Source organism: Trichomycterus rosablanca, chromosome 9 (assembly GCF_030014385.1).
Source record: "Trichomycterus rosablanca isolate fTriRos1 chromosome 9, fTriRos1.hap1, whole genome shotgun sequence".
In the NCBI taxonomy this organism is placed as follows: Eukaryota; Metazoa; Chordata; class Actinopteri; order Siluriformes; family Trichomycteridae; genus Trichomycterus; species Trichomycterus rosablanca.
In genome coordinates, this window is record NC_085996.1 from 19,546,876 (window position 1) to 19,560,424 (window position 13,549).

A 13,549-nucleotide genomic window follows, 5' to 3' on the forward strand; every position below is an offset into this window, starting at 1 on the left:
CCTGCCCTCGCCGGTCCGTGAAATTAAATCTTATATGAAATCAGTCCGTGGTAAAAAAAAAAAAAAAAAAAAGGTTTGGGGACTACTGCTCTAGCACACCAGTGCTGGGATTCTGAATATTAGCTCTGCTATCTGTTGACTGGGCGCCCCTAGAAGGCACAATTGGCAGTGTCTGCATCTGACAAAACTAGCTACTATTTTAATTTGGCTACATTGGAGAGTTTTTGAGCATGAACTGCTCATTTTAGGGTCTTGCCACAATATCTCAATACGATTCTAGTCACGGCCACTCCAAAACTTAATTTATTTTGTTTCTTTTGTGCTATATCATCAGTCCACAGGCCAAAAAGAAATTTACCTTTTTCCTTGCGTTCCTCTGCATTTTTCTCTCAGTTTAGTCATATCCAGTTACTCAGTTGTATCTCTTCTCTACTGCTGCAGACCTCTACTCTGACCAAAAAGGGTTGTACCTAACACACGCCCCTCTGCCATGTGTGCAATAGCCAATTGCTTCTTTTCATCTGCATGAGGTGGGATTCCTCAGGGATAAGTATCACATACTGAGAGTCACGCACACTGATCTACATTATTCCCTGCCCGCACACCAAACAGCCAGCAGAGGCCATAATTGCCACAGCAATGAAGAATATCTTCAGCCTGCCCTCAGACATCATCTGTGTAGGTGCCCGACCGGCCGACCGCAGTGCTGAGATTTGAACTTCATCTCAGTAGTGGTGGACTAGTGTGTTTAAACGCAGCATCATCTGAGCACCCCTGGATGCCATTTTTGCCCAGTGTTTTTGTTATAGTGAAACCATGTACACTGACCTTACCTGTGAGGTTTGCAGCTTTGTAGATGTTAGCCTGGATTTTTTGTGACCTCCCGGATAAGTTGTTGATGATCTTTTTTTTTGGTATGCTGCCACTCCTGGAAATGTTTACCACTGTCCCAAGTTTTGTGGATAATGACTCTCACTGTGGTTTGCTGGAGTCCAAAAGCCTTATCAATGGCTTTGTAACTTCTTCCAGACTGGTAGATTTCTGTGAATTAGTTATTTATGTTTATCAAATCATTGCAAACACTTAAATTTGATTGAAAGCATGTAATGTTCACTTTCTTATACTACTTTTGGACCATTTACATTTACTATTGTTTCACTGATTGATATTACATTATCAGGATGGTTGATGGTTTACAGAGGTGATGGTGATGGTTTACAGAGAATAATGTGAACAAAGGTGAAGTTTCAGTTTTTGCAATTTATTTTACTGACTCTGACTGCTACCCCTGCTTTTTCTAATCCCAGCTTCTCTCTACCACTTTAAACTCTGGCTAGAACAGAGATGGTATTAAAGAGACTATGTTTCAAGGTGACGGAATATTGTAATAGTGCCTCATCAAAAAGAAATGAAGAAGCAAAATGGGAGGATAAAAATAGCTGTTGATGCTGATGCAGGTTTCCTGCTCAGCTTGCCTTCAGCATATTTGTCAGCTGGGTAAGACAAAGCTCATTTCCTCACCTTTTTTTCATGGCACAGAGAAAATGCAGTTAGTGCTACTTTAACAAGCTAGAGCTCTGATTATTGCAGTGGTATGATATATTTCTGTACACTTTACCATGGTATCATATTACTCTGCAGTATTCTTGATTTTAGTATTAACTACTCTTAAATATATGATCTGACATTCATCCAAGTAACCGTAATATTTAAACACATTCTGCCTAAATAAATAACACAACCTACTGCTGGAAAAATTATGTGAACCTCATGGATGATAACACCTTCAAAAATGTATTCCTGTCTCTTCCTTTTAGTGACATAAGAGATGTTGGTTAAAACTGCCTTAAGGGCACCCAGGTGGAGCAACAGGATATTCCTCTAGCACAGTGGTCCCCAACCTCATTTATTGCCGGGCCACACAGAAAGAATAAATAATTAGAGATCGCTACAAGAGCAATTAAATTCCCAAAACTCTTCGGGTGTTACTGTCTCCTATCACCACTAGGTGGGAGCAACGTCTCGTTGCAGTGAAAAAAGCTTAGGATTCACACTGATTTCCCATTCTGTAGTTACTCTATTTTAAATCCTCCCGCCCTCGCCGGTCTATGAAATTATATCTTACGTGAAACTGGTCCATGGTGACTGCTCTAGCACACCAGTGCTAGGAATCTGAATCTTAGCTCTGCTACCTGTCGACTGTGTCTGCATCTGACAAAATTGTCCGCCAAAGTCTGCTCAGTAGGAAAAGACCAGATTATAAAGGGGACGGGGTCTTCGATGTTGTGTAAGGCTCATGGTTAGTAGCCTGAGGTGTCTGTACAGAGGTGGAGGAACGCGAAGGTCGGTTAGTGACTCTCCCTGTGTGAAAATAGCCCCATGTGCTAATCAAACAAAGTATGGGCGAAATAAGAAGGGGTCGAAATACAAGTATGATTTATATTTTTAAACTGTGGTAATGACCACATTTTATTTTTGAATTATTATTTATTATTATTTAATTACACATTACTGCAGCTCTCCAGAGAATTTAAGAGGTTTCAAATAACAGTTTTAATTGGCCTCTTTTGTGGATTTTCTTTTTGTGGGAGAGGAAGTCAGCTGTGTGTTAAATCTGGGCAGAAAAGTCAAAGAGGCGCTCCATATGGGCCGTCTTGGCAGGCGTCCACACAGACGGGAACCCTGGATCTTAACAGCCATAAGGAAACTGCACTGACCAAATGGACACCATCAAATCTCAGTGTTACTTGGCTGGATTTCCACCCTTCTCACATTGGTCAGTCTGTTGCAGTGATACTTAGTCTGCAACATACAGGGCCCAGGTTTAAGCACATTTTGAATTATGTTTTTTGTAACAAGATGCTCAACTGAGCTTATTTTAATGGGATTTATATATGAATGCAGAATTTTATTCATGCAAGAATGACTTCAGTCCTAATGAGCTTTTTTATAATGTCTTTCATTGTATTATAGTTAAACTGGTTATGACTGAACTTTTACCCAATAAATAATTGTAGTTGAGTATTCAGTTGTTTAATTTAATTCATATTTCATGCCCACCAATCGCTGTAAATCCAATATTTAATGTACTGCATATTTACTTTGTGCAGAACAGCCATTAATCAACAAGAACAAGTGCTTGAATGAATATAGGCTATTATTGAAAGTAGTAACAAGGGAACCTGGGTTAAATCTTGCCTCCATTAACTGTTAGTGAGGAGCTTAGCATAATTTGTTCCATGTCCATGTGGGTTCTGTGAGGAAATAAATAGGCACGTATTTGGTTCTCTGACACCCTGGCTAGGGTATATTGCTTGGGCTCATGCTTAAGACAGCTCCGAGATAGGACTGAGCAGTATGACCAAAAATTTGTATCACAGTATTATTTAAGATTCTGATGGTTTCACAGTATATCACGGTATGTTTTATTTTTTTTTGTATGACTGGGACTTTGTCTGTGGTGGATTTGACTGTCATAAGTACATAGAATATAACACATTTTCTTTTTACCATGTATATAATGAAGGTTTTGAGTACTATAATAATTAGGGCTGGCTCGATACCAATTTTTTATGTCCGTCATTTTTCCTCTCAAACAACTAAGCAGTAATAATACATGTCTCAGTGCACCATGGTTAAACTAGCTATCTAAATAACAATGTTTAGACTGTGAAACAAACATTCTAAAGGAATAAATACAGAACCTACATCACACTTATGCAAAACTGCTGTTTTTATTTTAACTTTTACACACAGAACATTTAGCAGCATATTTGGCTTGTTTAACAAAAATGTCTACAATTGGAAGATGTTGGTGTCAATCAAATGCGATGGACCAATTAGAATTGACGCAGAGTTGAGATTTTCCGGTAAAGTTCTGTCACGTTTTTAGATTATTAAACCCTGTTGGATTATTAAACCCTGAAGAGGACGTCTGTGGCTAAACGGGAAACGTTGTAGTTTGTTTTATTTTGTAACACTAATGGATTAATTGTTGTCTCCAAGCCGGGACAAGATAGGTTCTTTATTTCAGGTGATTTATCATTTATAAAGTGATTTTTATGGTGTTTAAACAGTGTTTTTAGATGTGGCAGTAGTAGATGATTTTTTTTTTAATGCTAAAAGTTTAAGTAGATCAGTGTGTTTTAATTTCTGAATGGCTGTTGCGGATGAGTTGTAGATCAGTGGCACATGTTAATGATGTCATCAAGCGAGAGTGGCACTCTGTTGGTGTTATTGTGGGTTATTTGATTTACACACAAACAAAGGTCTTATTTACATTGTGTTATTTACATTAAGCAACAGTATCTGATTGGATTACATGTTTTTTTCCTATCTATATCCGATTCAGTGATTTGGGTCAATATCGGACCAATACCGAGTATCGGATCGGTGCCAGCCCTAATTATAATGTACTATAGTAATATATGATTGAATCAGTAAGTGTGAAACAGGTGCAATATATACAATACTTATTATTAATATAATAATTAAGTATTATACAATTACCGTTAGCTCTCCCTTAAAACGATGTTTGCAGTCTACCGGTCACCACTGATGAAGTGCACTGAGGTATGACTTCACTGATTGTACAACGTGATCACAGGTCTGTTGTAGAAAAGTAGATGACTTTATATATCTACGCTTCCAGCTTGAGGTATGACTTCACTGATTGTACAACGGGATCACAGGTCTGTTGTAGAAAAGTAGATGACTTTATATATCTACGCTTCCAGCTTGCGTTGGTGTTGTTGGTATAACGTCAGTATAGCAATTAAACAAAGTATTTTCGCCTCTGTAGTAACGTTGCTTTTTTTGCAACAATCGTGCGCCGACAAACCTTACAGTATATAGTGTTTTAATCTGTGTCGGAACAAAAGGAATAAACTACTTAACTGCCAACACAGCTCATTTTTTGGGTGTTTTTGTTTATTTTTGTCACCATATTTGAAAAAAAACTCATCTCTCATCTGTTAACACTGTTATGCTAACGCTACAAGTGAGCTGTATCTAATCTGCACAACACTTCATAGCGCTTTTAGCGGCGAACAATGTTATATGATTTGCTACCTGTTGAAGACTACAGCTGTTGTATTAACTATGTTACAGTATGGCGGTATATGGAAAATCCTTATTGTACAAGGAATTAAAGCCAGTATACTGGATGTACCATCATACCGCCCAGCTCTACTCCAAGACCAGTTTGACTCTGATCAGAATAAAATGGCTATTCAGAATAAATGAATTAATTACTAAAATACTCAAAGATTTTCCAGTGGTTAAAGTGTTCAGTAGAAATTTAAGCAATTGTGTGTGTGTGTGTGTGTGTGTGTGTGTGTGTGTGTGTGTGTGTGTGTGTGTGTGTGTGTGTGTGTGTGTGTGTGTGTGTGTGTGTGTGTGTGTGTGTGTGTGTGTGTGTGTGTGTGTGTGGCAGAGGTGAGTACCATCCAAGGTGTGTTACTGCATTACACCCAGTCATTCTGGGGTAGCTGGAACCACACGACCCTGACTCAAACCGTGGTAAAACATGGAAATGAAATTTAAAATTGATGAATGAAGATGTATCATTGTGGAACCAGATAATGTTAGTGCGCTTTTAAAATAATGACAAACAAACTTTAATATTTGCAGTTATGTAATGATCATAAAGGTTTAATCATAGTAAATGGTTGGAAGAGGTACAACTCTGTTTGCCGCCTTTATCTCCATAGCTACCGTTTCCGTGGCAATGGCAGCCAAGAACTCTAACAGCAGCAAATCAATGAGCTTACATGTTTTTAACCTTCAAAACCCTTTGTACATTCTGAAAAGATTTATGCTGGGTCAAAAATACACATACAGCAACTTGGACTATTATTTTGTGGTGCAGAAAGACGTCATAACGTCATTAAACTTGCATGGCCTTCTGTTTACCTGTTCGTGATCGACTATAGCTGGTGGTTTTCCTCTGCCCAGATACATATGGTGTATAAACAAGAGTCCCAGCTTCTACCTCTTTGTCCAGGGGGTCCGCAACAAATCTATGGACAAACACAATCCAACTGAACTAATAACACACAAGCAGTTGTACTGTTAATGTACTTAGGGAGATGAGGCGGCACAGTGGCTTAGTGGGTAGCACTGTCGCCTCACAGCAAGAAGCTCCTGAGTTCGATCCCCAGGTGGCGCGATCTAGGTCCTTTTTGTGTGGAGTTTGCTTGTTCTCATTGTTTCTGTGTGGGTTTCCTCCAGGAGCTCCGGTTTCCTCCCACAGTATAAAGACATGCAAGTGAGGTGAATTGGAGATACAAAATTGTCCATGACTGTGTTTGAAATTAAACTTTTAAACTGATGAATCTTGTGTAATTACTAACTACGTGTCCTGTCATGAATGTAAGCAGTGTAAAACATGATGTTAAAATTCTAAATAAATAAATAAAAAAACAAAGAAAAAACAAAACATATTTATCCACTATCAAGACGTGATGACGTTTTTCTAGTTGTATTTGGACGAGTAACAAAATAACCATCTCTGTTACACATTTTAAAGGCTTTAGGACTCCACCAAACCACAGTGAGAGGAAACTTGCAAGGGTTCATTTTTTTAAGGAAAAGGTTTTAAAGCAGTTTTAACCAACATCTCTTATGTCACTTAAAGGAACAGGCAGGAATTGATTTCTAAAGGTGTTCTCACCCATGAGGTTACACACCTGCTAAATATTCGTCTTTGTTCTCATCAGTCAGGTAATCCCACCAACCTTTGCTGTATTCCATTGTAGTTCCAACACCCGTGCCATGTGTGCTTGTGTGCACAAGTATTATAGTGCAGACTCAGCAATAAGGCATTCTGTGTCCAAACTGTACTAAAAAAGTGTGTAATTGTTTATCACCAATGCTGCTGTTACTGTTTTGACCCTCTTATTAGTATTTACAGTTTATACAGAATTATACAGTTTGGGATGCAGCCCAGCCCGTTCTCCCAGGACATTTTAACTATATTTTGAATACTGTAATTGTATATGGTTGTGATTCATTAAACTTAAAAACAGTATAATATTTAAGTTTATGGAACCAGCAATCTCTATGCAGTGTACTCACTCTTAGTTTAAACTATGGTGTTTGTATACACTTATTACATTTAGTCACAGTGTTACGCCAACTGGTTAAAAACTGCACTTACATTAAAAACCTGTCAAAAAGCTGCTTTTGTTTAGTGCGGTAAATACGTAATTGGGGATTTTATACTTGCAATAATTCAATATTTTAAATCCTTTTGCTTAAAAGCTTGAAATAGTTCTATGTCAGACTCATGTTTAGTTTGCACAACTGAATTCCTTTCAGTAATCTAACCCACTCAGTTACATTCACTTTCCCAAAACAAGCTGCGGAGTGCAGTAAGGACGTGTGTTGAGTAAATATGAGGAAATCATAAAAAGGTAAAAGAGTACGCCACAGCTCATCCTCACCCCTGTAGCTACACCACTGCTAACAGAGTACGTTTGATGCTTCGCTGCTGGGCATGAATACCGTCCTGTATGATAAAGAATGTCACACCACACTGTGCATGTGTTTAAAATTCTTGAAGGGTGTGAACTGCTCCTGCAGACAAGTATGCTATGTCATTTTAATTAAAAGGTGCTTGTTTTTTTAATGTAATTTCCTTTCCTTTAGTTATCCCAAGAAAATCACATGACTATTCCATGTCTTGTGATAATTTCTTAATCTCTTAAAAGTCTTACTTACATTCTGGTGGGTAGCACTGTCTTCTCCTAGCAAGGAGGTCCCGGGTTAGATTCCCACGTGAAACGGTCAGGGTCCTTTCTGTGTGGAGTTTGCATGTTCTCCTCGTGTTTGCGTGGGTTTTCTCTGAGAGCTCCGGTTTCCTCCCACAGTCCAAAGTCGTGCAAGTGAGGTCAGTTGGAGATACAAAATTGTCCAAGACTGTGTTTGACATTAAACTTGTGAACTAATTCTAACTACTTGTTCTGTCATGAATGTAACCAAGTGTGTAAAACTTTGGACTTTAAAATCCCAATAAAAAAAATAAAAAAAACAACAACTTGTGACCCAAAGTCAGGGTCATGGTGGTGGGTTTGGTTCCATTAGTTAAAACTGGGTGCAAGAGTGCAAATCCATCTCAGGGCCTTGAGTAGCCGATAGACCACCTGAGTGCTTATTTCTTTAATTTTCCAAGTCAGTGCTCACCTATTTATCTCTGCTATCTTTATTGCAAAACAAGCAGAAAAAAAGTTTAAATTATTTGACCATATAGTGAAATATTGAAAGTACAAAATGTACAATTTATTCTTATTGAAAATTGAAAAGCAGACAGAGAAAAGGGAAGATTCTTTAGCAAACATGGTAGCAAATCATAACAGTAATCATTTTTAGATGGATTTCTTTCCTTTTCTTATTTTGCTGACAATGTCTATAGAACTTTCCTAGCTCTTTAATTACTTCTTAGAAGTGACTTGGCAAGAATTCAGGACTCCAAAAATATTCTTTCTCAGTACAGCTTGTCCCTGTTACCCAACTGAGTACAGTGCTAACAACAACATTCTTTGAAAGCCCAGGTACTGGGACAGCTTTTGTTCAACACAGCTTAAATGTGTAAACAGAGAGAACTGGGGCAGTTCACTAGGCTGAGGGAGGTCTGCATTACAGGTTGGAAAAAGAGGTTCCCAAATCTCCATGGTGCTCTCTGGGTCAAATTCAGTTTGACAAAAGGAATGGGGTAAAGCAGAGCAAGCAATTTACATACAACCCCAAATCAGAAAAAGTTGGGACAGCATGGAAAATGCAAGTAATAAAAAAAACACAGAGTTTCTTACATTAACTTTGATGAACCTGAGATATTTCATGTTTTATCCGCTCAACTTAATTTTATTTATTAATAAACATCCATTCCTGCATTTTAGGTCTGCAACACATTCCATAAAAAGTTGGGACAGTAAAGCATTTACCACTTTGTAATGTTGGTTTGTAAAGTTTTGGCACAGAGGAGACCAAGTGATTTAGTGTTTCAGCTTTTATTTTGTCTCATTCCTGCAAACACGTCTTAAGATGTGCAACAGTACGAGGTCGTCGTTGTCGCATTTTTCATTTCAAAAGTCTCCACACATTCTCTATTGGGGACAGGTCAGGACTGCAGGCAGGCCCGTCCAGTATCCGTACCCTCTTCTTCCACAGCCATGCCTTTGTAATGTGTGCAGCATGTAGTTTTGCATTGTCTTGTTGAAAAATACATGGCCGTCCCTGGAAAAGATGACATCTTGAAGGCAGCGAATGTTGCTCTAAGATCTTAATGTACTTATCTGTGTTAATGCTGTCATCACAGAAGTGTTAATGACCTTTGCCAAGGGCACTGACCCCCCCCATACCATGACAGACCCTGGCTTTTGGACTTGTAGCTGATAACAGTCTGGATGGTCCTTTTTGTCTTTAGTCTGGAGCACATGGCGTCCATTTTTTCCAAAAAAAAGAAGACCTGGAACGCTGAATCATCTGACCACAATACATGTTTCCACTATGTGATGGTCCATCCTAGATGCCTCTGAGCCCCGATAAGTCAACGCCACTTCTGGACATGGTTAACATAAGGCTTCTTTTTTGCACAGTAAAGTTAAGTACGTTTTAAGTGGCATTTGTGCATGTAATTCTGTATTGTAGTGCTTGACAAAGTAATTCATTGCCCATGTGGTTATATCAGCTATTGTTGAGTGACTGTTCTTGATGCAGTGGTGCAGATCACGGGTGTTCAGCTTAAGCTTGCACCCTTGGCCTTTATGCACTGAAATTCCTCCCGATTCCTTGAATTGTTTAATGATATTATGCACTATAGAGGGAGAAATATGCAAATCCCTTCCAATCTTTCTTTGAGGTACATTGTTTGCTTTCTCATCTCATTCAGCTGTGAGCATGTGGTGGCATGATAATGATTCAGCACTTCACCTGGGAAAGGCCACAGTGGATGGGCTTGGTGGGTGTATCTGGCAGGATCTCCGGATGTGATTTCATGTACCTATTTTGCATTGTGTTCTAAACGCCCATTATATCACACACCAGTGTATGCATAGGTTGATCATAACCCATGTATCCTGGCCAACTATTGTGTAAGCATGGCATAAAACATCTCAATACATAATTAAATGTATCCTGACCAACCATTGTGTAAGCACAACATAAAACATCTAAATAAATAAATAAATACATTTATCCTGCCCAGGGTTGTGGTGAGTCTGGTGTCACAATGAAACTATTTAGAGCCATCACTTTACTTTTTGCATGTTTTAGGGTGGTGTCAGGAAACCTGGTTTACCAGGACTCCATCTGTTTCTCTGCATGCTTTGTTAGCCCCCTTTTACTGTTCTTCAATGGTCAGGACTCTCCCAGGACCAGTAGTTTTTTTTTTATTTGGGTGGTTGATCATTCTCAGCACTGCAGTGACAATGGCATGGTGGTGGTGTGTTAGTGTGTGTTGTGCTTGTATGAGTGGATCAGGCACAGCAATGCTGATGGAGTTTTTAAACACCTCACTGTCACTGCTGGACTGAGAATAGTCCACCAACCAAAAATATCCATCCAACAGCACCCCGTGGGCAGCGTCCTGTGATCACTGATGAACTTTACATCTGACTTTACATCTACAAGGTGGACCAACTAGGTAGGAGTGTCTAATAGAGTGGGCAGTGAGTGGACACGGTATTTAAAAACTCCAGCAGCGCTGCTCTGTCTGATCCACTCATACTAGCACAACACACTAACACACCACCACCATGTCAGTGTCACTGCAGTGCTGAGAATGATCCACCACCCAAATAATACTTACTCTGTAGTAGTCCTGTGGGGGTCCTGACCATTGAAAAACAGCATGAAAGGGGTGTAACAAAGCATGCAGAGAAACAGATGAACTACAGTCAGTAATTGTAGAACTACAAAGTGCTTCTATATGGTAAGTGGAGCTGATAAAATGGACAGTGAGTGTAGAAACACGGAGGTGGTTTTAATGTTATGGCTGATCGGTGTATGTCACCATTCATAAACATGCAGTTAATTATATATCACCTAAAGATTTTTTTATAACGCTGCATCACACCACTGAGCAATTATCACCTTTTCATCTCACTATGCAAACTCACCATACAACTCTTCATAACTTCATATTAGTTTGCATATGAATCTTTCTGATCACAGCCAGAGGTGGCACGATGGCTCAGTGGGTAGCACTGTCACCTCACAGTAAGAAGGTCCTGGGTTAGATTCCCAGGTGGAGCGGTCCTGGTCCTTTCTGTGTGGAGTTTGTGGGTTTCCTCTGGGAGCTCAAGTTTCCTTCCACAGTCCAAAGACGTGCAAGTGAAGTGAATTGGAGATACAAAATTGTCCATGACTGTGTTTGACATTAAAAACTTGAACTGATGAATCTAGTGTAACGAATAACTACATGTTCTGTCATGAATGTAACCAAAGTGTGTGAAACAGCATTGCTGTCACATCCTTCCACCCTGCATCATGTTATTATCTCCATCTGGAAACTGCCAACTCTCCACTGCTATTGGATGTTCCTGCTCTGGACACATCTGGATCTGTAGTGTTAGTACTCCTTTAGTCATCCTGGACATAAAGGTGTGGTTTTGTGGCCTTGATAAATTGATAGGCTTTTACTTGCCTTTAGCTGGAGGCCCAGCCGAAGCTGACATCCTCTGTAGAGTAACAGATTAAAATGCTCAAGTCAACTCTTCCTTTCTACTAGATCTATGTGTGCATGCTGTCCTCTAGTGTCCACTAGAGTGTATTTATTTACCTCTAATTCAGAAAATATAGAACAATATCTAAAATGCACAAAAAACAGAAAGCAGTGGTTTGTAAATCAGCTTCATGGTTTCATTTCATTTTCATCAACCGCTTTATCCTGGTCAGGGTCGCTGCAGGTTGGTTCATTGAAACGCTGGGTAAAGGGCAGGAACACCTTGGAAAATCCATTGCAGGATTTTGGGTATCCCTGCTCAGACCCAGCTCTTCATGTCTGTGTAGACATTCAGCTGGCTGGCTGAAAGCACTGCTGAGATTGGAACTCTAATCTTAGTGGTGGTGGTTGTCACTTTATTGTTTATTGTTTAGATTTATGTTTTAAAATGTCACTTACTGTTTACGTACAGGGTCATGGTGGATCAAGAACCTATTTGGAGAGGGTGCTAGTCTGTTGCAGGCCATCACACACTTAGTAGTTTCACCAGTAGTGGAAAAAAAAAAAAAAAAACACTTTGGTTCTAACAGGTTTCAGCAGATTTGTGTTCTTTGACTGTTGTTTACTAAAACTTGAGAAATGAAATGTTTACTATGGAAGCACTTCTGTAAGTCGCTCTGGATAAGAGCGTTTGCTAAATGCAGAAAATGTAAATGTAGTGTAATTAATGGGTATAGATAAGGTAGACCTGTTAGTCTAGTACTGTGGATGCTTAGGCTTTATAGCGTTTTTGCCTAGAAGTGTTTTACTATAATCAGAACTGCATAAAATTAAGCAGGTATTTTTTAGACAAATATTAGGACATTATTATAATATAATGTTTTACTGGTAGTACAGCGGTGAAATATGCTAGTCTACTACAGCTAAGCTCTGGGGTTCCGATCTCACTGGATGTCATTGACCAGTCGGGTGACACTAGACGTGAAGTCAAGTCAAATTTATTTGTATAGTGCTTTTTACAATGGACATTCTCATAGCAACTTTACAGAATCCAGGACCAACAGAGCAAATACCTATTGATCAAGCCGAGGGCGACAGTGGCAAGGAAAAACTCCCTTAAACTTACAGGAAGAAACCTTGAGAGGAGCCAGACTCAGCAGGGACCCATCCTCTTTGGGTGGCCTGGAGGATACTTTAAATGAATAGGATTTAGACAAATCATACAAACACAAAAATTAAATTAAACTGAAAGCTATAACTAGCAAAAAATAATAATAATAAAAATAATAATTAGAGTTCTTCATTATTCAGTCCAGTCTGTGATAAAATCAGTTGTAAGTTCTGGACATTTTTGGTGCAAACACGCAAGGTTTCCATCACATCTAGTAAGAGCAGCATTGTTGGCACTGCAGTCTCGACTCGCAGTCTTTAACCTCAAGAGGGTAAACAGGAGATGTAGTTACAATGTGAAATTAAGAGTAAAATGTCAGTTGTACAGAGAGTAGCTTTAGACTCCAGCACCCCTACCACATGAATGACATTATGGTTGGTGGTCCCACCATCTGATCTCAGACCAGCCATAAAAGCATACACCGCAGAAGCTTGACCAAAAGATGGGAAACTGTATGAGATCCACCCTACCATAAATGCTGATAGAGTTCAATACCCCAAAAAACGATGGGAACAATGTATATACACAAGATGCTGTATAGGATACACCAAATTGACCCATACATACCTGCTAAAAGGAGACCAGGCCCCCACTTGCCCCCTCTGTGGATCAAATACTTCTATTAAACACATCCTCTATTCAAGCCAACAAATGAACACCATCAGAACACAATTCTACAATACAAACGGCTACAAGGGACATCTTCACATCAGTAT

General features: G+C 39.2%; 1 protein-coding gene across 7 annotated transcripts in view; it reads left to right on the plus strand.

Moving 5' to 3' along the window:
• Positions 1 to 13,549, plus strand: part of enah (ENAH actin regulator) — a 201,998-nt gene that overhangs the window by 152,952 nt on the left and 35,497 nt on the right. The gene's annotated exons all lie outside the window — the stretch shown is intronic.